This window comes from Ranitomeya imitator, chromosome 7, assembly GCF_032444005.1.
Source record: "Ranitomeya imitator isolate aRanImi1 chromosome 7, aRanImi1.pri, whole genome shotgun sequence".
Taxonomy (NCBI): Eukaryota; Metazoa; Chordata; class Amphibia; order Anura; family Dendrobatidae; genus Ranitomeya; species Ranitomeya imitator.
The window spans coordinates 184176140-184199866 of record NC_091288.1 but is presented as its reverse complement, the minus strand read 5'-3'; the positions used below and the strand labels follow the sequence as shown (position 1 = coordinate 184199866).

Here is a 23727-nt window from a genome sequence, read left to right as displayed (position 1 = left end):
CACACACGGCTCCACTCCGTAAACCTCATACACATGCGGCTCTGCTCTGTACACCTTGTACACATGCGGCCACGCTACGTACATCTCTTACACACATGGCTCCACTCCGTAAACCTCGTACACATGAGGCTCTGCTCCATACACCTCGTACTCATGCGGCTCCGTGCCGTACACCCCATACACACAAGGCTCTGCTCTGTACACACGGCTCAGCTCCATACACTTCATACACATGAGAGCTAATATACAAAAAACTGACTTGACACTTCCAAAACAGAAAACTCGGCTCGTCTGCATTGTTGGGTCTGGTGTCTCTCATCTTCCTCTTGACAATACCCCAAAGATTCTCTATGGGGTTAAGGTCAGGCGAGTTTGCTGACCAATCAAGCATAGTGATACTGTTGTTTGCACACCAGGTATTGGTACTTTTGGTAGTGTGGACAGGTGCCAAGTCCTGCTGGAGAATGAAATTTCCATCTCCAAAAAGCTTATTGGCAGAGGGAAGGATGAAGTGCTCTAAAATTTCCTGGTAGACGGCTGTGCTGACTTTGGTCTTGATATAATTCAGTGGACCTACACCAGCAGATGACATGTCTGCCCATCCATTACTGATTGTGGATACTTCACACTAAAGTTTGGAAACTAAGGTCCCAGAGTCTGGAGGAAGAGTGCAGAGGCACACAATCCAAGCTACTTGAGGTCTAGTGTAAATTTTCCACAATCGGGGGTAATGACTTTTGGGTTTTCATTGGCTGTAAGCCATAATCATCAACATTAACAGAAATAAACACATGAAATAGATCACTCTGTTTGTGATGACTATATAATATGAGTTTCACTTTTTGTATTGAAGAACTGAAACAAATTAACTGATGATATTCTAATTTTTTGAGAAGCACCTGTATGTCCGACACGCTGGATCTAAAGTAGCACAATATCCAAGAACCCGACCAAACAAGTGTCAACATATGCCATGTATTAGAGTACAGAAAAAAGATTTGTAGGACACTGGTCCAGTGACCAAATCAGTAGTTGGTGTCTGCTACACCCGAGCCCTGTGCACCTCCTATTATCTGCTGCATCCCTTGCACCGTTTCTAAAGAGAAAGTCACAGCAACGTCATACATGACAATATGAAGCCTACATGGAGTTGGTGATGCCACAAGTAGCAGGAGATATTCAGGGCTCTGTGTTGTGAATTCTGTGGCTGAATTCACTCCTGTGGTCACAAGTGGTACTGCAGCTTCTGAGCTTCCTTCCTCAGGTGTTCTGGTGAGCTCGTTAACTGCTTCGTTACTTAACTCCGCCTGATGCTGCTATCCCTGCTCCTTGTCAATGTTCCAGTGTTGGATCTGAGCTTCTCCTGATTGTTCCTGTGACCTGCTGCTCTGTATACTAAGTGCTTTTTTGCTATTTTGTTGTTTTTTTTCTGTCCAGCTTGTCTTTTGTTTTGCTGGTAGCTCTGAGAAGCAAAGGGTGTACCGCCGTGCCGTTAGTTCGGCACGGTGGGTCTTTTTTGCCCCCTTTGCGTGGTTTTTGCTTTAGGGTTTTTTGTAGACTGCAAAGTTCGCTTTACTATCCTCGCTCTGTCTAAGATTATCGGGCCCCACTTTGCTGAATCTATTTCATCCCTACGTTTTGTCTTTTCATCTTACTCACAGTCATTATATGTGGGGGGCTGCCTTTTCCTTTGGGGTATTTCTCTGGGGGCAAATCAGGCCTATTTTTCTATCTTCAGGCTAGCTAGTTTCTTAGGCTGTGCCGAGTTGCATAGGTAGTTGCTAGGCGCAATCCACAGCCGCTTTTAGTTGTGTTTAGGATAGGTAGGTGTGCAGTCTACAGAGTTTCCACGTCTCAGAGCTCGTTCTTTTGTTTTTTGGTATTTGTCAGATCACTGTGTGCGCTCGGATCGCTAGGCGCACTGTGTCTCTGGATTGCCTTCATTACACCTTTCATTAGCAGACATAACAGTACAAGGAGCCACTAATGATTCTCAATAGAGGGAAAGAAAAAGTTCTGACACCATTTTTTTTTCTCTGCTCTGTGTTCACTTTTTTTTTTCCCCTAGACATTTGGGTGATTCTGGACACAGGTGTGGACATGGATATTCAGAGTCTGTGCTATTCAATGGATAATCTCGTTATAAATGTACAAAAGATTCAAGATACTATTGATCAGAAATCTATGTTAGAACCAAGAATTCCTATTCCTGATTTGTTTTTTGGAGATAGAACTAAGTTTCTAAGTTTCAAATATAATTGTAAGCTATTTCTGGCCTTGAAACCTCATTCTTCTGGTAATCCTATTCAACAGGTTTTGATTATTATTTCTTTTTTTGCGCGGCGACCCTCAAGACTGGGCATTTTCTCTTGCGCCAGGAGACCCTGCATTGAGTAGTGTCGATGCGTTTTTCCTGGCGCTCGGATTACTGTACGATGAGCCTAATTCAGTGGATCAGGCTGAGAAAAATTTGCTGGCTTTGTGCCAGGGTCAGGATGATATAGAAGTATATTGTCAGAAATTTAGGAAATGGTCAGTACTCACTCAGTGGAATGAATCTGCGCTGGCAGCTTTGTTCAGAAAGGGTCTCTCTGAGGCTCTTAAGGATGTCAATGTGGGATTTCCTATGCCTGCTGGTTTGAATGAGTCTTTGTCTTTGGCCATTCAGATTGGTCGACGCTTGCGCGAGCGTAAATCTGTGCACCATTTGGCGGTATTGCCTGAGGTTAAACCTGAGCCTATGCAGTGCAATAGGACTATGACCAGAGTTGAACGGCAAGAATACAGACGTCTGAATGGGCTGTGTTTCTACTGTGGTGATTCCACTCATGCTATTTCTGATTGTCCTAAGCGCACTAAGCGGTCCGCTAGGTCTGCCGTCATTGGTACTGTACAGTCCAAATTCCTTCTGTCCATTACCCTGATATGCTCTTTGTCGTCGTTTTCTGTCATGGCGTTTGTGGATTCAGGCGCTGCCCTGAATCTGATGGATTTGGATTATGCTAAACGTTGTGGGTTTTTCTTGGAGCCTTTGCGGTGTCCTATTCCATTGAGAGGAATTGATGCTACACCTTTGGCCAAGAATAAACCTCAGTACTGGGCCCAGCTGACCATGTGCATGGCTCCTGCACATCAGGAAGTTATTCGCTTTCTGGTGTTGCATAATCTGCATGATGTGGTCGTGTTGGGGTTGCCATGGCTACAAACCCATAATCCAGTATTGGATTGGAATTCCATGTCGGTGTCCAGCTGGGGTTGTCAGGGGGTACATGGTGATGTTCCATTTTTGTCGATTTCGTCATCCACCCCTTCTGAGGTCCCAGAGTTCTTGTCTGATTATCAGGATGTATTTGAAGAGCCCAAGTCCGATGCCCTACCTCCGCATAGGGATTGTGATTGTGCTATCAATTTGATTCCTGGTAGTAAATTCCCTAAAGGTCGATTATTTAATTTATCCGTGCCCGAACACGCCGCTATGCACAGTTATGTGAAGGAATCCCTGGAGAAGGGACATATTCGCCCATCATCATCACCACTGGGAGCAGGGTTCTTCTTTGTAGCCAAGAAGGATGGTTCGCTGAGACCGTGTATTGATTACCGCCTTCTTAATAAGATCACTGTTAAATTTCAGTATCCCTTGCCATTGTTATCTGACTTGTTTGCTCGGATTAAGGGGGCTAGTTGGTTCACTAAGATAGATCTTCGTGGTGCGTATAATCTGGTGAAAATCAGGCAAGGAGATGAATGGAAAACTGCATTCAATACGCCCGAGGGTCATTTTGAGTATCTAGTGATGCCGTTCGGACTTGCCAATGCTCCATCTGTGTTTCAGTCTTTTATGCATGACATCTTTCGTGAGTATCTGGATAAATTCCTGATTGTTTACTTGGACGACATTTTGATCTTCTCAGATGATTGGGAGTCTCATGTGAAGCAGGTCAGAATGGTTTTTCAGGTCCTGCGTGCTAATTCTTTGTTTGTGAAGGGATCAAAGTGTCTCTTCGGTGTGCAGAAAGTTTCATTTTTGGGGTTCATCTTTACCCCTTCTACTATCGAGATGGATCCAGTTAAGGTCCAAGCCATCCAGGATTGGATTCAGCCGACATCTCTGAAAAGTCTGCAAAAGTTCCTGGGCTTTGCTAATTTTTATCGTCGCTTCATCTGTAATTTTTCTAGCATTGCCAAACCATTGACCGATTTGACCAAGAAGGGTGCTGATTTGGTTAATTGGTCTTCTGCTGCTGTGGAAGCTTTTCAGGAGTTGAAGCGTCGTTTTTGTTCTGCCCCTGTGTTGTGTCAGCCAGATGTTTCTCTTCCGTTCCAGGTCGAGGTTGATGCTTCTGAGATTGGAGCAGGGGCGGTTTTGTCACAGAGAGGTTCTGATTGCTCAGTGATGAAACCATGTGCTTTCTTTTCCAGGAAGTTTTCGCCCGCTGAGCGTAATTATGATGTGGGCAACCGAGAGTTGCTGGCCATGAAGTGGGCATTCGAGGAATGGCGCCATTGGCTTGAAGGAGCCAAGCATCGCGTGGTGGTATTGACTGATCATAAGAACTTGACTTATCTCGAGTCTGCCAAGCGCTTGAATCCTAGACAGGCCCGTTGGTCGTTATTTTTTGCCCGCTTCGACTTTGTGATTTCGTACCTTCCGGACTCTAAAAATGTGAAGGCGGATGCTCTGTCTAGGAGTTTTGTGCCCGACTCTCCGGGTTTATCTGAGCCAGCGGGTATCCTCAAGGAAGGAGTCATTGTGTCTGCCATCTCCCCTGATTTGCGGCGGGTGCTGCAAAAATTTCAGGCGAATAAACCTGATCGTTGTCCAGCGGAGAAACTGTTCGTACCTGATAGGTGGACTAATAAACTTATCTCTGAACTTCATTGTTCGGTGTTGGCTGGTCATCCTGGAATCTTTGGTACCAGAGAGTTAGTGGCTAGATCCTTCTGGTGGCCATCTCTGTCACGGGATGTACGTACTTTTGTGCAGTCCTGTGGGATTTGTGCTAGGGCTAAGCCCTGCTGTTCTCGTGCCAGTGGGTTGCTTTTGCCCTTGCCGGTCCCAAAGAGGCCTTGGACACATATTTCGATGGATTTCATTTCTGACCTTCCCGTTTCTCAAAAGATGTCAGTCATTTGGGTGGTCTGTGATCGCTTTTCTAAAATGGTCCATCTGGTGCCCTTGGCTAAATTGCCTTCCTCCTCTGATTTGGTACCTTTGTTCTTTCAGCATGTGGTTCGGTTGCATGGCATTCCTGAGAATATTGTTTCTGACAGAGGTTCCCAGTTTGTTTCAAGGTTTTGGCGAGCCTTTTGTGGTAGGATGGGCATTGACCTATCCTTTTCCTCGGCTTTCCATCCTCAGACTAATGGCCAGACCGAACGAACCAATCAGACCTTGGAAACATATCTGAGATGTTTTGTTTCTGCTGACCAGGATGATTGGGTGTCCTTTTTGCCGTTGGCTGAGTTCGCCCTTAATAATCGGGCCAGCTAGGCTACCTTGGTTTCTCCATTTTTTTGCAATTCTGGGTTTCATCCTCGTTTCTCTTCAGGACAGGTTGAATCTTCGGACTGTCCTGGTGTGGATTCTGTGGTGGACAGGTTGCAGCAGATCTGGACTCAGGTAGTGGACAATTTGACCTTGTCCCAGGAAAAGGCTCAACTTTTCGCTAATCGCAGACGCCGTGTGGGTCCCCGACTTCGTGTTGGGGATCTGGTTTGGTTATCTTCTCGGCATATTCCTATGAAGGTTTCCTCTCCTAAATTTAAACCTCGTTTTATTGGTCCGTATAGGATTTCTGAGGTTCTCAATCCTATGTCTTTTCGTTTGACCCTCCCAGACTCCTTTTCCATACATAATGTATTCCATAGGTCGTTGTTGCGGAGATACGTGACACCTATGGTTCCATCTGTTGAGCCTCCTGCCCCGGTTTTGGTGGAGGGGGAATTGGAGTATATTGTGGAGAAGATTTTGGATTCTCGTGTTTCTAGACGGAAACTCCAGTATCTGGTTAAATGGAAGGGTTATGCTCAGGAAGATAATTCCTGGGTTTTTGCCTCTGATGTTCATGCTCCCGATCTTGTTCGTGCCTTTCATGCGGCTCATCCTGGTCGGCCTGGGGGCTCTGGTGAGGGTTCGGTGACCCCTCCTCAAGGGGGGGTACTGTTGTGAATTCTGTGGCTGAATGCACTCCTGTGGTCACAAGTGGTACTGCAGCTTCTGAGCTTCCTTCCTCAGGTGTTCTGGTGAGCTCGTTAACTGCTTCGTTACTTAACTCCGCCTGATGCTGCTATCCCTGCTCCTTGTCAATGTTCCAGTGTTGGATCTGAGCTTCTCCTGATTGTTCCTGTGACCTGCTGCTCTGTATACTAAGTGCTTTTTTGCTATTTTGTTGTTTTTTTCTGTCCAGCTTGTCTTTTGTTTTGCTGGTAGCTCTGAGAAGCAAAGGGTGTACCGCCGTGCCGTTAGTTCGGCACGGTGGGTCTTTTTTGCCCCCTTTGCATGGTTTTTGCTTTAGGGTTTTTTGTAGACTGCAAAGTTCGCTTTACTATCCTCGCTCTGTCTAAGATTATCGGGCCCCACTTTGCTGAATCTATTTCATCCCTACGTTTTGTCTGGAAGCTCTGAGACGCAAGGGGTGTACCGCCGTGCCGTTAGTCCGGCACGGTGGGTCTTTTTGCCCCCTTTGCGTGGTTTTTGCTTTAGGGGTTTTTGTAGACTGCAAAGTTCGCTTTACTGTCCTCGCTCTGTCTAAGATTATCGGGCCCCACTTTGCTGAATCTATTTCATCCTTACGTTTTGTCTTTTCATCTTACTCACAGTCATTATATGTGGGGGGCTGCCTTTTCCTTTGGGGTATTTCTCTGGGGGCAAGTCAGGCCTATTTTTCTATCTTCAGGCTAGCTAGTTTCTTAGGCTGTGCCGAGTTGCATAGGTAGTTGCTAGGCGCAATCCACAGCCGCTTTTAGTTGTGTTTAGGATAGGTAGGTGCGCAGTCTACAGAGTTTCCACGTCTCAGAGCTCGTTCTTTTGTTTTTTGGTATTTGTCAGATCACTGTGTGCGCTCGGATCGCTAGGCGCACTGTGTCTCTGGATTGCCTTCATTACACCTTTCATTAGCAGACATAACAGCTCTGGTACAGTGGCCACGGACTACTGATACGAACAGCAGTTAGATCAATGTAGGTTTTTTCAGATTAACAATATTTTTACCCGAACCAAATGTCCACATAAAAAAAAATTGCACTAGTTTCTTCTATGTTTCGGAAGAGACTCGCCCATTCAAATCTATGGGTGTGCAAGAAACATCGTATCCCATACGGGTCACCCATATACCATCTGATTTTTACAGATACATTGCAATTCTTAACATAGAAAACTATTTGAAAAAAATTCTGAAAAAAAAACAGAACAGTATGGTGGCTCAGTGGTTAGCACAGTGGCTCAGTGGTTATTACTGTTCCTTGAGATCTTGAGTACAAATCCCACCAAGGACAACATCTGTAAGGAGATTGTAGGTTCTCCTCGTGTCATGTGTACTCAAGTTTCATCTGAGGTTAAAAAAAACAAAAACAAATATTCAATGTGTGCATGTGGCTTTACATTTCCTCAATGAAAATGGAGTGGATTTTCAGGCCACGTGCACACGCTGAGCGTTTGTTGAGTTTTTTTACATCAGTATTTGTAAGTCATAACATGGAGTGGGTGCGAAATACAGAAGTGGTGACATGTTTCTATTATACTTTTCCTCTGATTGTTTCACTCCTGGTTTTGGCTTACAAATATTGAGGTAAAATCTGACCAAATACTGACTGTATGAACATGGCCTAATAGAAACACGGCACCACTTCTGTATTCATCGCACATTCCTGGTTTTGTCTTACAAATACTGAGGTACAAAAACTCCCCAAACACTCAGTGTAAGCATGTGGCCTTACAGAGAAAAATCTGCAGTAACATTGTGGAAATGTAGCTGGACTGCAGAGCATTTCACCCTTTGTAATGAACCTTAGCGGTGACATCCACAGCATAAGGCCATGTCCGAACATTGCAGATCGCTTCTATAATCAATATTTTAATTCAGGCTGAATGATAGAGAATACATCAAGAAATTCAAAATGGCTGTCATGTGATACGTCCTCTACCATTATTCCATGTTGCTATAGTCCACACTATGGGCTGATTATGTCGCTTCTTTATGTACATTACAGAGATGGTACCGGTAATTCCAGTCCATCTACGGTACATACGCTGGATGGAGAAGGAGAATAGTATTGTGCCCCCTCCACAGTACACCCACTCTTTACCACCAGCCATTATCACCTCGCAATCATGATCCATGAGCATTAATAGGGAGTTGGTGCCTCCTTTGCAGATAAAATGGCTCCCACTCTACAGGAAATGTTTTTCACAAAATATTGGAGGCGTCTGGGGGAATTCTTGCCCCATCATCCAGAAGATCATTTGTGAGATTGGACCCAGATGTTGGAGAGGTCGGGCTCACAATCTCTGTTCTAGTTTACACCAAAGGTGTCAGATGAGGCTGAGGTCGGCTGGTCATGTTCTTCCATGCCAAACTTCCCCCAACCTTGTCTTTATGGAATTTGTGCACTGGAACACAGTCATAGAGAACAGGGAAGGATCTGGAGGCTTAAATTGTCCAAAATGTCTTGGTGATGAACTAATAGGCCATGTTCACACGTTGCGGTTTTTGACGCTGCGGATCTGCAGCAGTTTTCCATGCGGTTTACAGTACCATGTAAACCTATGGAAAACCCAATCCGTTGTGCACATGCTGCGGAAAAAAGCACGCGGAAACGCAGCATTGCTTTTTCCGCAGCATGTCAATTCTTTATGCCGAACTGCAGTGTTTCTGCACCAATTGACTTGCATTGAGTCGGGCACATCCGCAGCAAAACTGCAGATGTAAAAAAGATCTGCGGTTTAGCTGCAGATCGGGAGGGGGAAGAGTGGGCGGTGTGCGGGCGGAGACTGCGTGTCTGTGTGTGCGGGAGGGGTCTGCGTGTGTGTGTGTGGGTCTGCCAGGTCATCTGGGGCTTTCGGGGGTCTGCAGGGCTGTCGGGGGTCTGTGCGGGCGGTCAAGGGGGGTCTTTGGGGGTGTGTGTGTGCAGGCATCTTCCGATGGGACTACAAGTCCCATCGGGCTATGCCTGCTACAGTGACTGACACATTAGCCAATTATGGGACAGTAGTAGTCCCATCATCCAGCTAATGTGTTGAATGTAAAAACAAAAAAACCTCAAACATACAACAGTACATACAACATACAACAGTACATACATCATACAACATATAACTACATACAACAGTACATACAGCATATAACAGTACATACAACTGCCCACTGCCCCTTTTTTGGGCTCCTCCCGGCAGTGGCAGAGGGCATCGGACAGGTCCCTCATGCCCGAGTTTTTGCACTTGAGCTCGATTTTTCACAAAGGACTCAAGGCTTTGGGTGACCGAATGGATATTTCCCTTAGCCACATGAATACACGTATCCAGGAAGTCACCAAAAGCCTTGACCAAGTAAAAGCCGACCTCCAGAGGCCAGCACATCGTTTTTTTAACCAAATTGAGCAGGGCATGTCGGAACACCTTACTCCTGATCTCCAGCTTAGTGTCATGCAGGCCTGCAATGCTGCTTACGTGCAGGCTATGCAGCAGAGTCGGTATTTTCAGTAGACAGTGGCGGCATATCCACCTGTGCCTTCACTGTCACGATTAACCTCAATGCCGACCTCTGCTGCATACCACTGCACGGCCACCTCTATTCCTAGCACTGCCAGACACCAGTACAACACCACCACCATGCCGAGTGCTGTTGGACAGCCCACCGCCACCACCATGACAATCGCTGCTCCTGCTTGGACATCCTCCACTGACACCACGATGCAGCAGGACCCTGGCATGGCCTTCCGTACCGCCACCACCACGATGCAGCAGGACCCTGGCATGGCCTTCCGTACCGCCACGATGCAGCAGGACCCTGGCATGGCCTTCCGCACTGCCACCACCATGATGCAGCAGGACCCTGGCATGGCCTTCCGCTCTACAAGCACTATGGACTCTGGCATGGCTGCACGCTCTATGAGCACTATGGACTCTGGCATGGATGTATGCTCTATGAGCACTGTGGACTCTGGCATGGCTGCACACTCTACGAGCACTATGGACTCTGGCACAGTGTGGCCGGACCTTAACAGGTCACCCACCACGACCATGCCACGACAAATGAGTCCTCCGAAGCTTCCCAGAACCCGGCAATCCCAGAAAGGAAAAAAAAAAAAGCGGACTCTTAGTATTCCTCCCCCTTCTCCTCCCAGTGTGTCTGTAATGTCAGGTTTGTCTCACCCATCCAGTGCGTCTCAAGCCTCTCATGTGTCAAGCCCCATCTGTTATGTCTGCTAATGAAAGGTGTAATGAAGGCAATCCAGAGATACAGTGTGCCTAGCGATCCGAGCGCACACAGTGATCTGACAAATACCAAAAAACAAAAGAACGAGCTCTGAGACGTGGAAACTCTGTAGACTGCACACCTGATCCTATCCTAAACACAACTAATAGCGGCTGTGGATTGCGCCTAGCAACTACCTATGCAACTCGGCACAGCCTAAGAAACTAGCTAGCCTGAAGATAGAAAAATAGGCCTGATTTGCCCCCAGAGAAATACCCCAAAGGAAAAGGCAGCCCCCCACATATAATGACTGTGAGTAAGATGAAAAGACAAAACGTAGGGATGAAATAGATTCAGCAAAGTGGGGCCCGATAATCTTAGACAGAGCGAGGATAGTAAAGCGAACTTTGCAGTCTACAAAAAACCCTAAAGCAAAAACCACGCAAAGGGGGCAAAAAAGACCCACCGTGCCGAACTAACGGCACGGCGGTACACCCTTTGCTTCTCAGAGCTACCAGCAAAACAAAAGACAAGCTGGACAGAAAAAAAGCAACAAAATAGCAAAAAAGCACTTAGCTATACAGAGCAGCAGGTCACAGAAACAATCAGGAGAAGCTCAGATCCAACACTGGAACATTGACAAGGAGCAGGGATAGCAGCATCAGGCGGAGTTAAGTAACGAAGCAGTTAACGAGCTCACCAGAACACCTGAGGAAGGAAGCTCAGAAGCTGCAGTACCACTTGTGACCACAGGAGTGAATTCACAACAGTACCCCCCCCCCCCCTTGAGGAGGGGTCACCGAACCCTCACCAGAGCCCCCAGGCCGACCAGGATGAGCCGCATGAAAGGCGGGTGGCATTGGTCCTGACCTGGCACATCATGGGTAAGCGCACATGTGGTGGTATATGAACCGGGATATACTCAGATGGTAGTGCGCACTATACCATACATCTGTTTTAAACTAATCATCGGATCTAATACTGATACTATCCCTTGGGTTCATTTACTTATTTACGGCACTTAGCCTGTTTTTCTTACCCATGCTGGCCATTGTTCCATCTTGTTTGTCAGGACTTTTTGGCCCAACTTTTTCCCGATTCTAGTCTTGTACTGTATATATTATAACTGTTGTTGTACACCTAATAAACTTTGTATTTTGTTATATTTGGACCTATCTCCAATTTTTTCTAATGTTATATATACATGATAGGGAGAGTCCTGTTGGTGCACGGATGTGAGACATATGTACTGTGGTTTGTCTCTACAGCACCATTACACCTATGGTACCTTATATGGTTTATGTTTATCTATGAAAGGCACGAACAAGATCGGGAGCATGAACATCAGAGGCAAAAACCCAGGAATTATCTTCCTGAGCATAACCCTTCCATTTAACCAGATACTGGAGTTTCCGTCTAGAAACACGAGAATCCAAAATCTTCTCCACAATATACTCCAATTCCCCCTCCACCAAAACCGGGGCAGGAGGCTCAACAGATGGAACCATAGGTGCCACGTATCTCCGCAACAACGACCTATGGAATACATTATGTATGGAAAAGGAGTCTGGGAGGGTCAAACGAAAAGACATAGGATTGAGAACCTCAGAAATCCTATACGGACCAATAAAACGAGGTTTAAATTTAGGAGAGGAAACCTTCATAGGAATATGCCGAGAAGATAACCAAACCAGATCCCCAACACGAAGTCGGGGACCCACACGGCGTCTGCGATTAGCGAAAAGTTGAGCCTTTTCCTGGGACAAGGTCAAATTGTCCACTACCTGAGTCCAGATCTGCTGCAACCTGTCCACCACAGAATCCACACCAGGACAGTCCGAAGACTCAACCTGTCCTGAAGAGAAACGAGGATGGAACCCAGAATTGCAAAAAAAATGGAGAAACCAAGGTAGCCGAGCTGGCCCGATTATTAAGGGCGAACTCAGCCAACGGCAAAAAGGACACCCAATCATCCTGGTCAGCAGAAACAAAACATCTCAGATATGTTTCCAAGGTCTGATTGGTTCGTTCGGTCTGGCCATTAGTCTGAGGATGGAAAGCCGAGGAAAAGGATAGGTCAATGCCCATCCTACCACAAAAGGCTCGCCAAAACCTTGAAACAAACTGGGAACCTCTGTCAGAAACAATATTCTCAGGAATACCATGCAACCGAACCACATGCTGAAAGAACAAAGGCACCAAATCAGAGGAGGAAGGCAATTTAGCCAAGGGCACCAGATGGACCATTTTAGAAAAGCGATCACAGACCACCCAAATGACTGACATCTTTTGAGAAACGGGAAGGTCAGAAATGAAATCCATCGAAATATGTGTCCAAGGCCTCTTTGGGACCGGCAAGGGCAAAAGCAACCCACTGGCACGAGAACAGCAGGGCTTAGCCCTAGCACAAATCCCACAGGACTGCACAAAAGTACGTACATCCCGTGACAGAGATGGCCACCAGAAGGATCTAGCCACTAACTCTCTGGTACCAAAGATTCCAGGATGACCAGCCAACACCGAACAATGAAGTTCAGAGATAAGTTTATTAGTCCACCTATCAGGGACGAACAGTTTCTCCGCTGGACAACGATCAGGTTTATTCGCCTGAAATTTTTGCAGCACCCGCCGCAAATCAGGGGAGATGGCAGACACAATGACTCCTTCCTTGAGGATACCCGCTGGCTCAGATAAACCCGGAGAGTCAGGCACAAAACTCCTAGACAGAGCATCCGCCTTCACATTTTTAGAGCCCGGAAGGTACGAAATCACAAAGTCGAAGCGGGCAAAAAATAACGACCAACGGGCCTGTCTAGGATTCAAGCGCTTGGCAGACTCGAGATAAGTCAAGTTCTTATGATCAGTCAATACCACCACGCGATGCTTGGCTCCTTCAAGCCAATGGCGCCATTCCTCGAATGCCCACTTCATGGCCAGCAACTCTCGGTTGCCCACATCATAATTACGCTCAGCGGGCGAAAACTTCCTGGAAAAGAAAGCACATGGTTTCATCACTGAGCAATCAGAACCTCTCTGTGACAAAACCGCCCCTGCTCCAATCTCAGAAGCATCAACCTCGACCTGGAACGGAAGAGAAACATCTGGCTGACACAACACAGGGGCAGAACAAAAACGATGCTTCAACTCCTGAAAAGCTTCCACAGCAGCAGAAGACCAATTAACCAAATCAGCACCCTTCTTGGTCAAATCGGTCAATGGTTTGGCAATGCTAGAAAAATTACAGATGAAGCGACGATAAAAATTAGCAAAGCCCAGGAACTTTTGCAGACTTTTCAGAGATGTCGGCTGAATCCAATCCTGGATGGCTTGGACCTTAACTGGATCCATCTCGATAGTAGAAGGGGTAAAGATGAACCCCAAAAATGAAACTTTCTGCACACCGAAGAGACACTTTGATCCCTTCACAAACAAAGAATTAGCACGCAGGACCTGAAAAACCATTCTGACCTGCTTCACATGAGACTCCCAATCATCTGAGAAGATCAAAATGTCATCCAAGTAAACAATCAGGAATTTATCCAGATACTCACGAAAAATGTCATGCATAAAAGACTGAAACACAGATGGAGCATTGGCAAGTCCGAACGGCATCACTAGATACTCAAAATGACCCTCGGGCGTATTGAATGCAGTTTTCCATTCATCTCCTTGCCTGATTCTCACCAGATTATACGCACCACGAAGATCTATCTTAGTGAACCAACTAGCCCCCTTAATCCGAGCAAACAAGTCAGATAACAATGGCAAGGGATACTGAAATTTAACAGTGATCTTATTAAGAAGGCGGTAATCAATACACGGTCTCAGCGAACCATCCTTCTTGGCTACAAAGAAGAACCCTGCTCCCAGTGGCGACGATGATGGGCGAATATGTCCCTTCTCCAGGGATTCCTTCACATAACTGCGCATAGCGGCGTGTTCGGGCACGGATAAATTAAATAATCGACCTTTAGGGAATTTACTACCAGGAATCAAATTGATAGCACAATCACAATCCCTATGCGGAGGTAGGGCATCGGACTTGGGCTCTTCAAATACATCCTGATAATCAGACAAGAACTCTGGGACCTCAGAAGGGGTGGATGACGAAATCGACAAAAATGGAACATCACCATGTACCCCCTGACAACCCCAGCTGGACACCGACATGGAATTCCAATCCAATACTGGATTATGGGTTTGTAGCCATGGCAACCCCAACACGACCACATCATGCAGATTATGCAACACCAGAAAGCGAATAACTTCCTGATGTGCAGGAGCCATGCACATGGTCAGCTGGGCCCAGTACTGAGGTTTATTCTTGGCCAAAGGTGTAGCATCAATTCCTCTCAATGGAATAGGACACCGCAAAGGCTCCAAGAAAAACCCACAACGTTTAGCATAATCCAAATCCATCAGATTCAGGGCAGCGCCTGAATCCACAAACGCCATGACAGAAAACGACGACAAAGAGCATATCAGGGTAATGGACAGAAGGAATTTGGACTGTACAGTACCAATGACGGCAGACCTAGCGGACCGCTTAGTGCGCTTAGGACAATCAGAAATAGCATGAGTGGAATCACCACAGTAGAAACACAGCCCATTCAGACGTCTGTATTCTTGCCGTTCAACTCTGGTCATAGTCCTATTGCACTGCATAGGCTCAGGTTTAACCTCAGGCAATACCGCCAAATGGTGCACAGATTTACGCTCGCGCAAGCGTCGACCGATCTGAATGGCCAAAGACAAAGACTCATTCAAACCAGCAGGCATAGGAAATCCCACCATGACATCCTTAAGAGCCTCAGAGAGACCCTTTCTGAACAAAGCTGCCAGCGCAGATTCATTCCACTGAGTGAGTACTGACCATTTCCTAAATTTCTGACAATATACTTCTATATCATCCTGACCCTGGCACAAAGCCAGCAAATTTTTCTCAGCCTGATCCACTGAATTAGGCTCATCGTACAGTAATCCGAGCGCCAGGAAAAACGCATCGACACTACTCAATGCAGGGTCTCCTGGCGCAAGAGAAAATGCCCAGTCTTGAGGGTCGCCGCGCAAAAAAGAAATAATAATCAAAACCTGTTGAATAGGATTACCAGAAGAATGAGGTTTCAAGGCCAGAAATAGCTTACAATTATTTTTGAAACTTAGAACGAAGTTTCTATCTCCAAAAAACAAATCAGGAATAGGAATTCTTGGTTCTAACATAGATTTCTGATCAATAGTATCTTGAATCTTTTGTACATTTATAACGAGATTATCCATTGAAGAGCACAGACTCTGAATATCCATGTCCACACCTGTGTCCAGAATCACCCAAATGTCTAGGGGAAAAAAAAAAAAATGAACACAGAGCAGAGAAAAAAAAAATGGTGTCAGAACTTTTTCTTTCCCTCTATTGAGAATCATTAGATGGGCTCCTTGTACTGTTATGTCTGCTAATGAAAGGTGTAATGAAGGCAATCCAGAGACACAGTGTGCCTAGCGATCCGAGCGCACACAGTGATCTGACAAATACCAAAAAACAAAAGAACGAGCTCTGAGACGTGGAAACTCTGTAGACTGCACACCTGATCCTATCCTAAACACAACTAATAGCGGCTGTGGATTGCGCCTAGCAACTACCTATGCAACTCGGCACAGCCTAAGAAACTAGCTAGCCTGAAGATAGAAAAATAGGCCTGACTTGCCCCCAGAGAAATACCCCAAAGGAAAAGGCAGCCCCCCACATATAATGACTGTGAGTAAGATGAAAAGACAAAACGTAGGGATGAAATAGATTCAGCAAAGTGGGGCCCGATAATCTTAGACAGAGCGAGGATAGTAAAGCGAACTTTGCAGTCTACAAAAAACCCTAAAGCAAAAACCACGCAAAGGGGGCAAAAAGACCCACCGTGCCGAACTAACGGCACGGCGGTACACCCTTTGCTTCTCAGAGCTACCAGCAAAACAAAAGACAAGCTGGACAGAAAAAAAGCAACAAAATAGCAAAAAAGCACTTAGCTATACAGAGCAGCAGGTCACAGGAACAATCAGGAGAAGCTCAGATCCAACACTGGAACATTGACAAGGAGCAGGGATAGCAGCATCAGGCGGAGTTAAGTAACGAAGCAGTTAACGAGCTCACCAGAACACCTGAGGAAGGAAGCTCAGAAGCTGCAGTACCACTTGTGACCACAGGCGTGAATTCAGCCACAGAATTCACAACACCCATCCCCGAACTACCAGACCCCTCAAGTTTCATTGCCCCTTCTCCTGCCACCCCTGCGTCGTCCACTGTTAGCCAGGCCTCACTGTTTCACACCCCCCGTTTACATCACTCTACCCCAAGCAGGCGCAGTTAAATTTAAAGTTTGTGTAAAAAAAAAAATAATAATATTATGTTTTGCCCCCAATTATGTGTGGTTTATTGTGTCTTTCGCCACCGTCAACACACACCGTGCGCCAAACGCTTAATTTTTTGGCCACATCATAGCTCCAGTAGTTAGCAGCTTTGTGTGTCTTTAGTATAGAGATATGAGGTGGGCCCAAAAAATAATTCATGTATTATCTCCATAATCTCTTCCTTTAGTCTGTGACTAGTGTTGCAGACTGAACAGAAAATGGTGGAAATACAATGCAGAACTATACTCAACAGGTCAGGGGTCCAAAAACTCATTAGTTAGGACACCTGACCTGGTGAGTAGAGAACTGCCTTGTATAACCTCCATTTTCTCATGTGTACGTAATATTCCACACAAAGTGAAGGGATGATGGTGGTCATTAGATCGCCCCCAGTGTAGGGCAATGGGGTACTCGGCACCGGGTCCTGCGGTTCGGGGGATGTCACGGTGGCTGACCCGGTCCGTGGCCCTAGGGGTGCGTCCGTTGATAAATTGGGGAAAGGTCTTTAAAGGGATAGTGTTCGTGACGCCACCTGTGGTATTCGGTCAGGGTGACCGACGCTGCTTAGGGGTCCGCTGGGGTGATGTTATGGCAGCTAGATGGTACACCTTCCCACAGGTGAAGTGTATCCCCAGGGCTTCCCAGAGTGTAGTTGGTAGATGGTGGATGTTGTAAAATGCAGTGAATAACGAGGACACAAGGTTGCAGTCTCTTTACCTTTACTGAAGGCTTCAACATCCACAGTCCAGGGCACTGGACCACAGGGTAGGCAGAGTCCGGCCGGTCTGAAGGCACATCCAGAGTCCCCTTAGCCAGGTGGAATTCAGTAGCCTTCCTACTAGCGCCTGGGTGTTGTAGTACCTCCCTGCTGAGCAACTCGGTAAGGTCCTCACAACTGTTGTGAATGTTCTAGATGTTATTTCTTTCTCTCTGTCCCCCAGATGGTGTGGATAGGACAACCCGTATGACTGATGGCCTGAGGCTTGTTTATAGGGACCCTAGAGACGCCCCGACTCCCACAATTTGCCACCGTGTCTTCTTAGGTATTAAGGTCGGGCAGCCAACTTGGAATTGACTGTCCTGCCGGTCTCTGAAGTAAAGCGTAGAGCCTATTACTCCCTCGGTGTTCCGGCCACCGGCTACGCGCCTCAGAAGGAGGCAGCCTCTCAGGGCAGAACTCCTTCTGGTTTTCTCTTTGTGCTATGACTTCGCGTCTCACTTTCTACAATACAATTCTCTTCGTGTCCTTTCTTAGGATGCTGCCGCATGTGGGGCAGGCACAGCTCCGTGTCTCTCTTTTTCCCTCTGTCTGCCTAACAGGTGTTGCCTGGGCAAAGCCCAGTCAGCTTCTCTCTAACTTTCTATCCAATCCACCAGTTTTACCCTAATGTGAGGAGTGGCCTAATAGATAGAACCTTTTGCTCCCCCTGGTGGACTGGAGTGTGAAGTGTAGTGTATGGTTTGTGATACCTGGCAGGGTGAACTCCTTTAGTGCCATCAGACGTAATATCACTCGCCCTGGTGGAAGAAATCTACTAAGTGCAAGTATCCTCTAAGGGTATACTATCATTAAACCTTAAAGTGCTAATCAACGTTTTCTTTATCTTTTACTTCCACATATGCAGGACTATCTGTCTACCCCCACGGGCCTACTGCACTTTCTTTCCTAAAACCTATCATTTAATTTAACTTCAATTTTATTCAAAGTACATCACTTTAAGTTATTTCCTATTCTGAACATTATGAAACATTCTATCACTATCTAGCTTCTAGCCACATACTATCTGCTATGTGAACATTATCACTAACTTCTTAAGGCAACATTATTACTCTTTAGCAAGGTGCAACAAACGAACATTCCCTTTAAGAGGAAACTCAAGTCTTTTCTGAGGTAGTGCAAACAACAAGTCAATTATTAACTTTAAAACCATAGAAACTTTCACAACGTTATCAGGAACAGTTTCTTCGCAAAGCCTTTTTGTAAAACCAGTAGAGAGCACCTTTAAGAAGGTGCAAACTATATACAGGGGACAGTTTGTGATCATGCACAGTTCATGATTCTGCAGTTCTTTTGAAACAATGATCAACTTGTGCAAAAACAGATGCAGAACTTGGATTCCTCCTGGAACTGATGACCCCTTTAAGGAAATAACCCTGGAACGGTTAAACTTGGAAAAGCAGGAAAAAGGAAATGCTTTTAAGAACTATATACATCATCAGTTTTTCGAGGTTTATTGTAGTTCTGGAGGTAACACTGGTGGAGGTAGCCCGGTTGGATACTGGCGGCTACCAGGTGCTACATAGGGGGCTCCCTCACTCCAGATGGGGGTCTGAGTACCCACAATGTTCTGCTCAGGGGCAGCCGATGCACGAGTCACCACGGGAATTAGTTCTGGAACCACTACAGTGGTAGCTGGACATACAATAGGGGTGACGTTAATCTGCAGGACCCTCGGCGGTTCAACAGCTGCAGCGGTCGGGGTTGTTTCCTTGACACTAGGTGGCGCTGTTAATGGCGCACATCTCTTAACGTTTCAAGCGTACCAACCCTTATCGCCCCAGTGACGGGTGTAAGTCACCGGATCTCCGGGGAGCAAGTCTCGGTCTGGATGCCCCCTTCCAAGGTGAGACTCCACTTCCCTTCTGTCAACCCGAACCTTGGGCACTATCCTGGATTCCTGAATGAAACCCCTCCCTCTTTGGAGGTGGTAGGTCACCACTATGCCATAGCCCACCAGGGGACTGTCGTCTCCTTGGGTTTTAGCAGTTGATGTGTCACCTTGAGCGTCCTGTTTATTCCGCTCCCTCCATTGCGACACTAGGCATTGTTTGTACTCTTCCCATGTGAGGATGGGATATAGGAACCCGCTTGTTTGGATCCGTCTGGTCTGGTCCTTGGAGCGTCCCATTTGAAGATCACCTCCTCAGGGCTCACGTCCAGCAATATGCCCAGGGACATCGGTAGCGGGGGCAGTGTCTCGTTGGCCATGTCGGGAGCCATTAGGACCGGAACGGTGGCTGGGGTTTGGTCACAGTCCAGGCGGGGAGCTGTCACTGAAGCAGAATCGGTCGGTGGGGCAGGGGCGCTCTCTGTACCTGCGTCTGATGTGGTTCCACCGATGATGATCCGCTCCACTGATGAGGACGCTGGAGTCTGCTGCTGCCCGGACCACGGCTCCTCCTGCATGATCTTCCGACACAACTCTGACTTCCATTTCTTCACTGCTGTCGGCTCCGCTTCCGGGGTTTGGTGGCTCCGCTCCTCCACCTGCGGACCGGAGGAGTCTGGGTTCTCCAGCGGCGGCGAGTTCGGGTTCACCTCCGGTAGCCTGGGATGGTCCTGGGTCACTTCGTCGTCGTTCAGGTACCCGCTGGTCGCCATCTGTGCTCCTGGATTTGCGGCCGCACATGCACGCTGCTCCTCCATTTTCTGGGGGCAGAGCTCCTTGCTCTCTGGGCACGTCGTTCTCTCGCAGCAGTAGTCGGAGGGGGAGGTCATCACTTTCGACGCCACTTTGGTAGCCTCCCATGTTGGCCCGCCCTTCTTCTCCTGCGCTCCTCGTGGCGCTATAATGGCGGCGGTTTTGGCGGGAATTTTGGCGGCAAATGGCAATACACAGTCTTTAAGCACAAACAGTTCAAATACGATTCTGACACAGTTCTAAGGCACACATGGCCCGATTCTCAGACTTAAGTAGATCCTGACCCGGTCCGTGGCCCTAGGGGTGCGTCCGTTGATAAATTGGGGAAGGTCTTTAAAGGGATAGTGTTCGTGACGCCACCTGTGGTATTCGGTCAGGGTGACCGACGCTGCTTAGGGGTCCGCTGGGGTGATGTTATGGCAGCTAGATGGTATACCTTCCCACAGGTGAAGTGTATCCCCAGGGCTTCCCAGAGTGTAGTTGGTAGATGGTGGATGTTGTAAGACGCAGTGAATAACGAGGACACAAGGTGAGGATGACATGCGCAAAATACGCTGACCCTGCCTACGGATGACATACGGATCACTATTTTGGGGACATTTCTGCGTATTACGGCCGTAAAAAACGGACCGTATTTTCATACGCTGAGTGTGACGCCAGCCTAAGATATGTGGACTGTATTTTTAGTTTTTTTTGCAGGCAAATAGTGTCAAGAGCTAGGGTAACACACAGCAAAAAAACAGTTGAATGCAGGCGTCAAATGCCACAGTTTGTAGCCCACGGATAGATGAGGCGTGTGAGATACCACACTTTCAAATATCTGGCCTGTATTTTTTGGGGGGGCCAGAAAAAATGGATTTTTGGTTGCTTACCGTAAAATCTGTTTCTTGGAGCCTCCATTGGGGGACACAGGAACCATGGGTGTATGCTGCTGCCACTAGGAGGCTGACACTGTGCAAATAAAAAAGTTAGCTCCTCCTCTGCAGTGTACACCCCACCGACTGGCATTATACTCTTCAGTTAGTGAGAAAGCAGTAGGAGATAAATAACAAGGTTGAAAAACCATAACCACAAACTTTAGAACTGTAAACGTGAGAACAGCCATAGAACATAAAACAACAGAAACATTGGGAGGGTGCTGTGTCCCCCAATGGAGGCTCCAAGAAACATATTTTATGGTAAGCAACCAAAAATCCTGTTTTCTTTATCGCCTCTCATTGGGGGACACAGGAACCATGGGACGTCCCAAAGCAGTCCCTAGGGCGTGAAAAACAGACTTCCATCAGGTCAGAGGACTCACCACTGCCGCCTGCAAGATCCTTCTTCCTAGGCTGGCGTCCGCCGAAGTGTAGGTATGGACCTTGTAAAATTTGGCGAACGTGTGGATGGAAGACCAAGTTGCCGCTTTGCAAAGCTGTAGGGCGGAAGCCCTTCGTGCACCGCCCAGGAGGCGCCGACTGCCCGGGTAGAGTGGGCCTTGATCCCAGGAGGGGGCACTTTGTTCTTGACCCGGTAAGCCTCCAGAATTGCTGTTCTGATCCAGCTAGCAATAGTCGTCTTAGAAGCCGGTTGGCCTCTGTGCGTGCCATCAGGAATGACGAAAAAAGAATCAGTCTTCCGGAAAGTGGACATTCTATCCAGGTAGATCCTCACTGCCCTGACGAGGTCCAGCTTGTTCAACGATCGCTCCAGAGGATGAGTCGGAGCTGGACAAAAGGAAGGTAGAACGATGTCCTCGTTGAGATGGAAGGTGGAAACCACCTTAGGAAGGAAGGAAGGCGGGAGCCTGAGGACCACCTTGTCCTGGTGAATGACCAAGAATGGAGGCCGGCAAGACAGGGCTGCCAACTCGGAAACGCGGCGGATAGACGTGATGGCCACAAGAAAAGCCACCTTCCAAGATAGAACTGACAGGGGAATCTCCCTGAGAGGCTCAAAGGGGGGAACCCTCAGAACGTCCAGTACAAGATTTCAATCCCATGAATCCACCAGGGCCCTATACGGAGGGACAGCATGGGCTGCTCCTTGAAGGAAGGTCTTAACCTGAGGCCGAGAAGCTAAAGTCTTCTGGAAAAGGATGGAAAGCGCAGAAACCTGGCCCTTTAGGGAACTTAAAGCAAGGTCCAAATCCAGTCCTGCCTGAAGGAAGGCCAAGATGGAAGGCAGGGAAAAGGACATAGATGAAACGCGGTTGGACTCGCACCAACGGAAGTAAGCCTTCCAGGTACGATAGTAGATCCTGGAAGACGAAGGTTTCCGAGCCTGGATCATGGTGAGAATCACCCGGTCTGAAAGGCCGGACGCTCTTAGAACTGCGGTCTCAACAGCCATGCCGTTAAACTGAGTGGCCGAGAATTCGGGTGGCATATCGGACCCTGAGACAGCAGATCGGGCCTGCCTGGAAGGCGCCAGGGAGCGTCCGCGAGAAGGTTGACGAGCTCCACGAACCAAGCTCTCCTGGGCCAATCCAGGGCAATCAGAATGACCGGCACCTCTTCCGCTTTGATCTTTTTCAACAGTTTGGGAAGTAATGGAAGGGGTGGGAACAGGTAGGGTAGCGCGAACTGTGACCAAGGAATGGCCAGAGCGTCGACGCCCACTGCAAGAGGGTCGCGAGACCTGGAGACGAACTGCGGGACCTTCCTGTTCATTCGAGACGCCGTGAGGTCCACGTCCGGAGTCCCCCATCGAAGACAAATCTGATGGAAGACCTACTGATGCAAGGACCATTCCCCTGCCGCGAGGCCCTCGCGGCTGAGGAAGTCGGCGGCCCAATTGTCTACACCGGGGATATGCACCGCGGATATCACCAGAACCGTTGCCTCTGCCCAGAGGAGGATCTTGGATACCTCGGCCAGGGCCAAGGAGCTCCGAGTCCCCCCCTGATGGTTGACATACGCCACAGCCGTGGCGTTGTCAGTCTGGATCCAGATTGGTAGGCCCCTGAGAATCCTTTCCCAGTGGCGGAAGGACAGAAAGATGGCCCGAATCCCGAGGACATTGATCGGCAGAGATGACTCCTGCGCCGACCAACGGCCCTGAACCATCAGGTGGCGAAAAACCGCACCCCAGCCGAGCAGGCTGGCGTCCGTCATCACCACTTGCCAATGAACTGGAAGGAAGGACCTGCCCTGGGAGACGAGAGGTGACGTCAGCCTCCAGTTGAGAGACCGTTTGACCCGAGAAGAGAGTTGGATCGGACGATCCAGGGAGAAGACAGACCTGTCCCACTGAGACAGAATGGCTTGCTGAAGGGGTAGCAAATGAAATTGGGCGAAGGGAATCGCTTCTAATGTTGCTACCATCCTCCCCAGAACCTTCATGGCCGATCGGAGGGAGGGAGGCCGAGGACCCTGGAGCAAGCGTATGTCCCGACAAAGAGTGGATCTCTTGTCTTTGGGAAGGAAGACCTTGGTCTGATGAGTGTCAAAGAGCATGCTCAGAAAGATGATGCGCTGAGAGGGAATAAGGCAGGACTTCTTCCGGTTGACCAGCCA

General features: G+C 47.8%; 1 pseudogene; it reads left to right on the top strand.

Moving 5' to 3' along the window:
- Positions 1–23727, top strand: part of LOC138645822 (oocyte zinc finger protein XlCOF7.1-like) — an 87427-nt pseudogene that overhangs the window by 29907 nt on the left and 33793 nt on the right.